Below are 8,964 nucleotides of genomic sequence, written 5' to 3'. Positions count from 1 at the left end.
AACAACTTAAATGTCCATCAATGGATAAATTGGTAAAGAAGAAGTGGTATATATATAAAATATAAAATTAAATATTAAAAAGAACAAAATCTATCATTTGTGACAACATGGATGGATCTCGAGGGCATTATAGTAAGTGAAATAAGTCACACAGAAAGGCGATTCCAATATGATCTCACCTATATGTGGAATCTTCCCCCAAAAATACCCTATAGATACATAGAACAGATTGCTAGTTGCCAGAGTTGCAAGGTAGGGGGTCAGGCAAATGGGTAAATATGGTCAAAAGGCATAAACTTCCAGTTATAAGGTGAATGAGTTTCTGAGATTTAATTAGAACATGGCAACTATAGTTAAAAATAGTATATTGTATATTTGAAAGTTGCTTAGAGAGTAGATATTAAAAGTTCTCATCACAAGAAAAAATTTATAATTGTGATGAATGTTAATTAAACTTATGTGATAATCATTTTGCAATGTATACATACATCAAATCATTACATTGTACTCCTAAAACTAATACAATGTTACATGTGAATATATCTTAAATTTTAAAAATTAACTTAAAAAAAACACACTTTCTGTGAGTAGGACAGCTGGGGGTCTCCAGAGGGAAATGAAGATCCAAAAAATTTCTTTACCAAAAAAAAATGGAAAATGAAAGTTGAGTAGCATAGAAAAAGAACAAGGGTTCACTAAGCTGAGCATATACATGAACTTCCTGGGTTACAGTTTTGGCGTAAAGCTAGAACCACACAGGATTCTCAAACGCACACCTGGGACAGGTGCTTTCATGCCTTCCACTAGCAGTGGAATGTTTGCCCTTGCTACAGTACAGCCACCAGAAGACTCTCCCACATAGCAAATGCCTCCAGTTGCCATTAGCATCTTGCACTGAGAATCCCAAGCAGATTCTTCCCAGGCTAAATCTATGTGTAGCCTGCCTACGATGCTACTTCACCACCAAGTGCCATCCCCAAGCTGTGCAGACAAACAATACTAACCTGGTTAAGAGATAAAAAGAGGAAGGGCAAACTTGATTTTTCTCATGTTCCAAGATAGAGTGAAAAAAGCATATGTTACTCTTGTATGGATTTTCCAAGTGATCTGGGATTTAGCATAAGAACAATTCAATGATTCAATGCTGCCAGGAAAAAGAATGTGATTCTGTGTTTTAGTCTTATTTAAAATGAACAAGACTGCCAGTTCCTATTTCAGTAGCGGAATCTTAGAAAGCTAAGCTTTGTGGGTGAATCCTACCATATGCATGGATCGCTGCAGAGGTAAGTCTTATGTTTCCAGGGCTGTGGTTTCTTAAGACTAGGTTAGATAGATAAATGTAGACAGTAGATCCCTGGCTTTTGTCTTCTCTACTTTTCACTTCTTCCTTCTCTTTGTAAAGGGTTTGGTTATTCTCACAAATGCTGCATTCAGTCTTAGCTCAGTTTACCATCTATAGAGGCCAAGCTGGTGACGTGGAAAGTGTGAGCCCCATTTAAAGGCACCAGGAGATCAATCCCATGATTGCTATGTAGCAGTGCAGGCCGAGAAGTGCAAGATTTCCAAAAATCCAAGAGAAGCCATAAATCCATAGTTTTATGTGAAATCTTTTGACTGTTTAAATACTGGCCCATATTTTTTTAAAAAAAGCCTTTGCATATCAATAAAATATCTAGAGGACCCTGGCTTAAGACATATGCATATATAAGTAGAAAGTCGTATTGTTAAAAGGATGCCTTGTGCTAAGGTAATAGGAGGTAGATACTAGGTACATGTACTTGGGTGATTCAGTTGACCTCCTAGTGCTTCCATTTTCTAATCTTTAATATTTCAGCTTTACCGAGACAATTGACATATAACATTGTATAAGTTTAAGGTGTACAATGTAATGATTTGATGTATGTATATATTGCAAAATGATTACCACAGTAAGGTAGGTTACTCACATAGTTACAACTTTTTTGTATGATGAGAACTTTTAAGATTTACTCTCTTAGCAACTGTCAACTTTACAACACAGTACTGTTAGCTATAGTTGCCATACTGTATATACATCTCCAGAACTTATTCACCTTATAACTGGAAGTCTGGACTCTTCAACCGCCTTCACCCACTTTCTGTACCTTCCATCCCTCACCCCTGGCAACCACCAGTCTGTTCTCTGTTTCTATGAGTTTGGTTTTTGTAGACCCTACATATAAGTGAGATAATAAAGTATTTACCTTTCTTCGTCTAATTTATTTCACTTTGCATAATGCCCTCAAGAGTCATTCAGTGGCACAATGGTAGGATTTCCTTCTTTTCATAGATGAATAATATTTCATTATATCTCTTCAAGATAAGGGTTTCATTTCCTTCAAAAACATACCCAGAAGTAGAATTTCTGGATGATATGGTGGTTCTATTATTAATTTTTTGAGAAACCGCCATACTGTTTTCCATAATGGCTGCACCAATCTAATCTTTAAAATGAGTCTGATGGAAGGAAATTGGGCTTGGTGTTGTCTCAGCTCCCTACCCCCATCTCTGTCCTACAACTAAAAATCTTGTATTCTCATATCAAAAGTCTTGGTTTGGGGCAGGTGCATTATGTTTGAAGAGGTGGAAAACATATTAGAAGATGTGAGATTCCTTTTGATGCACTTTTGTCTACACTTGCCAAGGGAAATAAGGATTGGAAGAAGAGAATGCTAAACTCCAAAGGTGGATCAGCTCTCCGAGAACAGGATAGGCACAACAGTTGGGATTCCAGCCATGGGGATATATTTGGCAGGGCATATATAAAGCAGATGTTGAAATTTGAGGACTGAAACTTTGGTGCAGGATGTATTTTTTTAACAAAGAGAGTACTCTAGGGGATGTGGGAAGTGATTTCAAAATATCTGGACGGCTGTCAAATAGGAAGAGGAGTAAATCAATTCTGCATGTCTCCAGGAGTGCAGATAGCATCAACAAGAAAAAAAGTTCTAGGAACATCTTTTGAGTACTAGAAGCATTCTGAAAGCTGCCAAATATGGACAAGTTTGCTTCAAGTGGTAGTGAGTTTACTGTCGCTGGAGGTATTTAAACAGATGCTAGAAGGACACTTGGTAAAGATGTTGCAGGAGAGGTTGGAATATTAGAAGTTGGAGGTCGGATGAATGAGGAGACCCTCAGTTTCATTCGAGTCCATCAATATTCCAAGTCTGATTGCTCATCAAAACCACCTAGGAAATTAATTCATCTGGATTAAGCAGAGAGATCCTGATTTACCAGGTCAAGAAAGAGCCTGAGAATCTAATTTTAGCAAGCAATCCCAAGTGATGTTGTTGAAACCACCTAGGCATGCTATAATTTGTTTTCAGTTTGCTTATCTCATTACATTCTCACCCATCCCTATGTAGCATGTGTGAATTTTCACATGAAGAAATCGAGGCTTTGAGAGGTCATGTAGTCAGTGAGTAACACAGAGGAACTGTCAGATATATTGTACTCCAAAGCCTCTTAACCACTACATAGACACCAAAACCGCAAAGTGTTTCTCGCCTACAAATAAGGCCTGCACTTAAGATCATGAGTTCTGGGGAGACACGAAAGAGGGCCCCCAGGAAGAAAATTGTACCTGCTCCAGGTCATTGAGTACCTCTGCTATAACGTCTTGAACAGAAAAGATGTGATTGATAGTCTCATGCCTCACTCTTCAGCTCTGAGGTGGCTTCTGAGAGTATATGAGTGTCATTAATTCAAAGGACAGGGCTAAGGTGGAGGGGGAGGGGGGAGAGAAAACCTGAAAAAAAAATATTTTCCAAGTGGAATAATATTTATCTGATCAATGCCTTGAGCTGACTATCCATGTTTAATGAAACCGTGATCTCAGAGCCACACAGAGTTTTCTGTAAGGAACTGTTTGGGCAGGAATGTGGTAAATACGTAAAAGAAACCCAATAATATAAATACCATCAGAGTGTCCTGTTTCAGAGGTGGGATAGTGCCAGTGGTGGTGTACATTTCTATTTCAGATGCCTGTGGAAAGGCAGAGCCAGTCCTTTGTGATGATGAGGCAGCTCCGTTCACCTCTTTAGTTTATTTTTCCCCGCAGGATAAGACAGTGGAAATAAAAAAGTCAATTTTCTTTTTATCTCAAGCAGATTGAATTTTGCTAACCTGAAATGGGCTCTGGATAAGTAAAGGTCAGCCCAGCTTTAGATCTTTTGCTTCATTAACAAAAAAATCTACACCAGCATTGTTGCTTCCAGCTTTTTTGCCAGAGATATTTGGAGATGCCATCAGCAGGGCTCGATGAAGCATGCATTACGCTTCCCGAAATCACAGGCAGCTGAGGCAAGGCCAATTATTACTTATGTTAATGCATAAGTAAATATATTTCATCTTTTAAATACCATACTATTAAGATAAGGAAAATTACTTTCTGTAAATAACAATGGGACAATCGTGTTATCCAATTCTGCTTATTCAGCTATTTTGTGTCCTTCGGAGAGGAGCGTCAACGAAGGAAGCCAGATGCCTCTGAGACATGCTGTGCTATTTCTCTCTTTCTCAAAGTCTTAAGCTATGTTGCTATTCTCTTCATGGCACAAGAGATTGTGTGGGATCTTTAGAGAAATTACCTTAAAATTCTGTCTACAAATATAATCCGGAGAGGGAAAAGGAGGAGAAATCAGAGAGACCAGTCAGGCGACTGCAGTGATGGAACAGAATAGAACAAGAGAATCAGAAAGAGGCGAATGAGACAGTGGCTTGTTTCGGAGGCAGGTTTTGTGCCAGTGCCATGGTCGAATCAGGAATAAGCAAACAAAAAATGAGGTAATGAGAGCTTGCTGAATAGGGACTCAACAAACATTCGCTAAACCGAATAAAATTTGGCAGCTCATCAGGTAAAGAAGTTAAAGCTAATTTTAAGTTTGAAGTTTACATGACTATAATATTAATGGTAGGAAACACAGATTTAGGAGTAGATAAAGACCAAAGTTTCTTTTTAACTAGTTGGCTTCACCAATAGTTGCTCTTATTACTGCAAATCAAGAGATTAAAAAAAAAAAATACATCCGGTCCTCAAATAACATTGCTTAGTTATAACTTTAATGCGATTCCATAGGAACTTAATTCTTGTTTATATCAATTAGCCTATAATAAAATTGGTTTTGTTATATGTCATTTCACTTAAAGTCACAGAACCTATTGATGATAAGTGAAGACTTGCTGCATATAAAAACATATAAACTATAAATTGTGAGATATAATTTTAACATCAACCAGCTACCTTTGAGGAGATGTCATCATACTATATAAATATGGTATCCATATTTAAGAAAATTGGCAGGAAACTTAATACACTAAGGTCTTTTAAAAGTGTGAGCTGAAAATCACAGCGTGTAATCTGGTAGGTTTGTAAGGTGAAAATAAAATCCAATGGTTATGTAGGCAATGGATAATCATTATTGTCATTTTTTTTCCCAGCCCATGAACTGTTTTCAAGGAGAATAAAATGATGTTTTAGGATGGTGTTCAGTTGGAAAAACAAAAACCATATTGTTTCAACAGAATGAATTTAACGGCAGAAATTGGTAAGGTTATTACAAGGTCTTCAAGGAAGAGAAAGCTAGACTTCTCAGACAGGACGGAAGGAAAGGGTATAAGGCAAAATAATAGAAAGGAAGCAAAAATGAGAAAAAAAAAATAGATATGGAGAACTAAAATCTGGGTTTCATACAAGCATGCAAGCTCTTGTTGCCAAATAATTACACCAAAAATTGCCAGGTAATCTTGAACAATCAGGAATGAGGGCAATTAAAATTGGGTGTAAAAGCAAAGCAGTTTGTAAATGATCCTTGGTTGGCTGAAAAATTCTGATGAAACATTTGGTGACTGTATCTTTAAAATTTAGTGCCTCAAGAAAATTCCCTGATTGATGATCAAGTTCAGGATTCTGAAAAAAAAAAAAAAAAAGTAAAAGAGGCAGGAAAACAACCTTCCCTACAAGAGAAACAGCTTCAAAATTGCAGATACTTCCTCTAGGTTAAAAGGCGTATTCTTAATCCTGTAGATAGTGATCTTTCTAGAAAAAGCAATGTGTCCAACCCAGTGAGGGCTGTTCTGAAATCCTACTTTGGAAGATGAAAAATGTGAAATGAGTCCCACTTTCAATGTCACTCATGGAAAGGTAAAATTTGGCTGATTCAAAAAAAAAAAACAGTAAACATTTTTATTTCCTTACATTTGCCCTAAATGACAGCTTCTCGGTAGCAAGATTTTTTTCATTAAAAAAAAAAATTTATCAGTTAGCATTTTGTTGTGCATGCAGGATTTCCTGAGTTTGGAACCACGTTAAGGGGCTAGAATCAAGTCAGCTGGTGGTGCGATTTCGGGTTCGACTGAGTCACATTTGTTTGGATCCAGGGTCCTGTTGGGTGCCTGTCTTACCAAATGTGTTCACATGTCTGAACTGCTATGACAAAATGCCATCAACTATGTGGCTTATACACACAGTTGTGTATTTCTCACAGTTCTGGAGGCTGGGAAGTCCAAGATCACGGCACCAGCAGATTCCATGTCTGGAAAGAGCTCACTCCCTGGTTCACAGATTTCAGTTTTCACTGAGTCCTCACTCAGCATAAAGGGCAAGGGAGCTCCTGGGAGGCTTTTTATAAGGCTGTTCATCCCATTCATGAGGGCTCTGACTTCATGATCTCATCACCCCCCAAAGGCCCCATCTCCTAATACCATCGCCTTAGGGGTTAGGAGTTCAACATATGGATTTTAAGGGGACACAAATGTTCAGACCAGAGCACCAGATTGCATGCTGGTGAGTGCTCAGCTGGCAAGATACATCTTTCGACGACTGATCTGGAAGTTGATAGCCTCCATCCATGTGGCCAAGAAATAACAAAGTCCTGGCAACCTTCCCATCTGTGGGTACTCATCCTTGTCCCTGCTAAAGATGGGCACTGACATTCCATAACCTCCCATGAGAAGCTCATGTGCCCTGAAAGCCAGCAGTGACAAGACGCTGGCTCTGTGGAGTCAAACATGAAGGAGGCACAGCTCCTGCCCTCGAGATGTTCAGTCTTCTGAGATGGTGTAATGAAGTAGGAGCTAAAATAAAGGTAACCCCAGGTTATGGAAGGGGCACACTGGAGGACTGAGGATGGGGTGGGATGGGGGAAGGCGAGTCAGAGAATATTCTTTAAGGCTTGTGGTTTGAGTCTTGAAATATGAATAGGGGCTTGTGAGGTAGACACAAGAGGAGTAATAAGATTAATACCAAGAACCGATATATGTGAGCCCTCATTGTGTACCAGACACCCACTAAGTGATTTATGAGCAGTACCACCTTTAATACCTCAACATCGATGTAAGGTAGATACGATCATGATTATCCCCATTTTATGGATAAAGGAATGGAAGCTGAGGGGAGTAAGTGGCAGACAGAACTTTCAAACCCAGTCCATCTGGGTACAACACATCTGCACTTAACTCCCTGAGTCCTGCTCTCCATGCGGTCATTGAGAAGAGGGTGTGTTAGCCAAAAAGAACAAGCTCTGCGGAGCAGGGAGAGAGGGGCAGCAGAGCAGAGCAATAGAATGACATGAGCAGGACCATGAGCAACATACTATGGATCCTGGATTTTATCTGAAGAGAAATGGGGGGCCGTTGAATTGTTTTAGTCTGTAAAATGGCAAGATCAGATTTACAGCTTAGATAGCTTACTCTGATGTAACTTAGATGAGAGCATTGGGAGCAGATGAGAATGGAGTCAGGGAGACAAGTCAGGATCATCGGGATGAGAAACAAAGAGGGCCTGAGCACAGGCAGGAGCAGCGATGTGTGGAAATAGAGCACAAATCGGAAGCCATGTAGGAAGCAGACTTAAATGGGCTTGGTGTCTACTGGGTTTTAGGGCGAATGAAAGGAAGAATCTAAGATGATTTCAGAGTTTCAGGATAGAGCAACTAGACGAATGGTTGTGCCACCCGTTGATATGCAGAATACAGGAAGAGCAGATATGAGGAGAAAAATACGGGAAAGGCCTCCAGACCATCCAAGTGGAGACGCCCAGTGGGTCTGGGATTCAGATAAAGAATATGGCCAGTGGCTGCCATGTTAGTCAGAAGGAGCCCTTTACATATTTACCCATATTTTTTAGAATGGGATATTGAAGAAGGGATTAATCATCAGTTGGACAGTCAGATTTAAGAAATCACAGATTGTTTTTACATGTTCTAAAGCCTCAGTGGTGTATCTGGTTAATACCTCTGACCGTAATTTTGGCTATAATAATAATAATAATAATAGTGATATATGTTGGAATTAGATGGCCACTTCTTCAATATTAAAGGGATTTCATGAGAATTTGTCGTAAGAATTCAGTGAGACGATAGAAGTGATGAAATGTTCTCAGTATTTTAAAATCTGTGCGAGTATGTGCACATGTGCTTTACATGTCTTATTATGTATACACATATATTAATATGTTTATGTGGCTTGGTCCACACAGAGGAAGAGGGTTGTTTCTATTTCCCCAAATGCAAGACTATTAGGAAGCTGCTGAAATGTGGACGTTGAGAAAGTGTGAGAATGTTAGAGGAGGCAGCTGCAGCTCAAAGGTGCGTTCCCTCCCCGGCAGGGGCACTATTAGCACAGCCAGAACAAGAGCCCTTTGCTCCCTGCTTTTCCTGTTTGCTTTTATTGTCCTTTCGTAAAGTGATGTAATGTGGGTAATTTACTGTGTGAAACCAAATGAGCACGTGAAGAATGGCTCCCCACGAAAACAGATATAAAAGTAATCTGCACCGTCTCCTTCGCTCCCGATCCCCTCAACACGCCTAGGTTAGAAAAAGGGATCTGGTTAAAAAATATTAGATATCAGACCACCCAGAGGCTTCTTCACTCGAGAGCTCAAGAGAGCAGGACAGAGAATGGCAGTTTTGAGGGCTTCTGCTTCACCCATCTGGATACATCAGGGTG

This window comes from Pteropus vampyrus, unplaced genomic scaffold (genome assembly GCF_000151845.1).
Source record: "Pteropus vampyrus isolate Shadow unplaced genomic scaffold, Pvam_2.0 Scaffold89, whole genome shotgun sequence".
NCBI classification, from domain to species: Eukaryota; Metazoa; Chordata; class Mammalia; order Chiroptera; family Pteropodidae; genus Pteropus; species Pteropus vampyrus.
Note: the sequence above shows the minus strand (reverse complement) of the source record.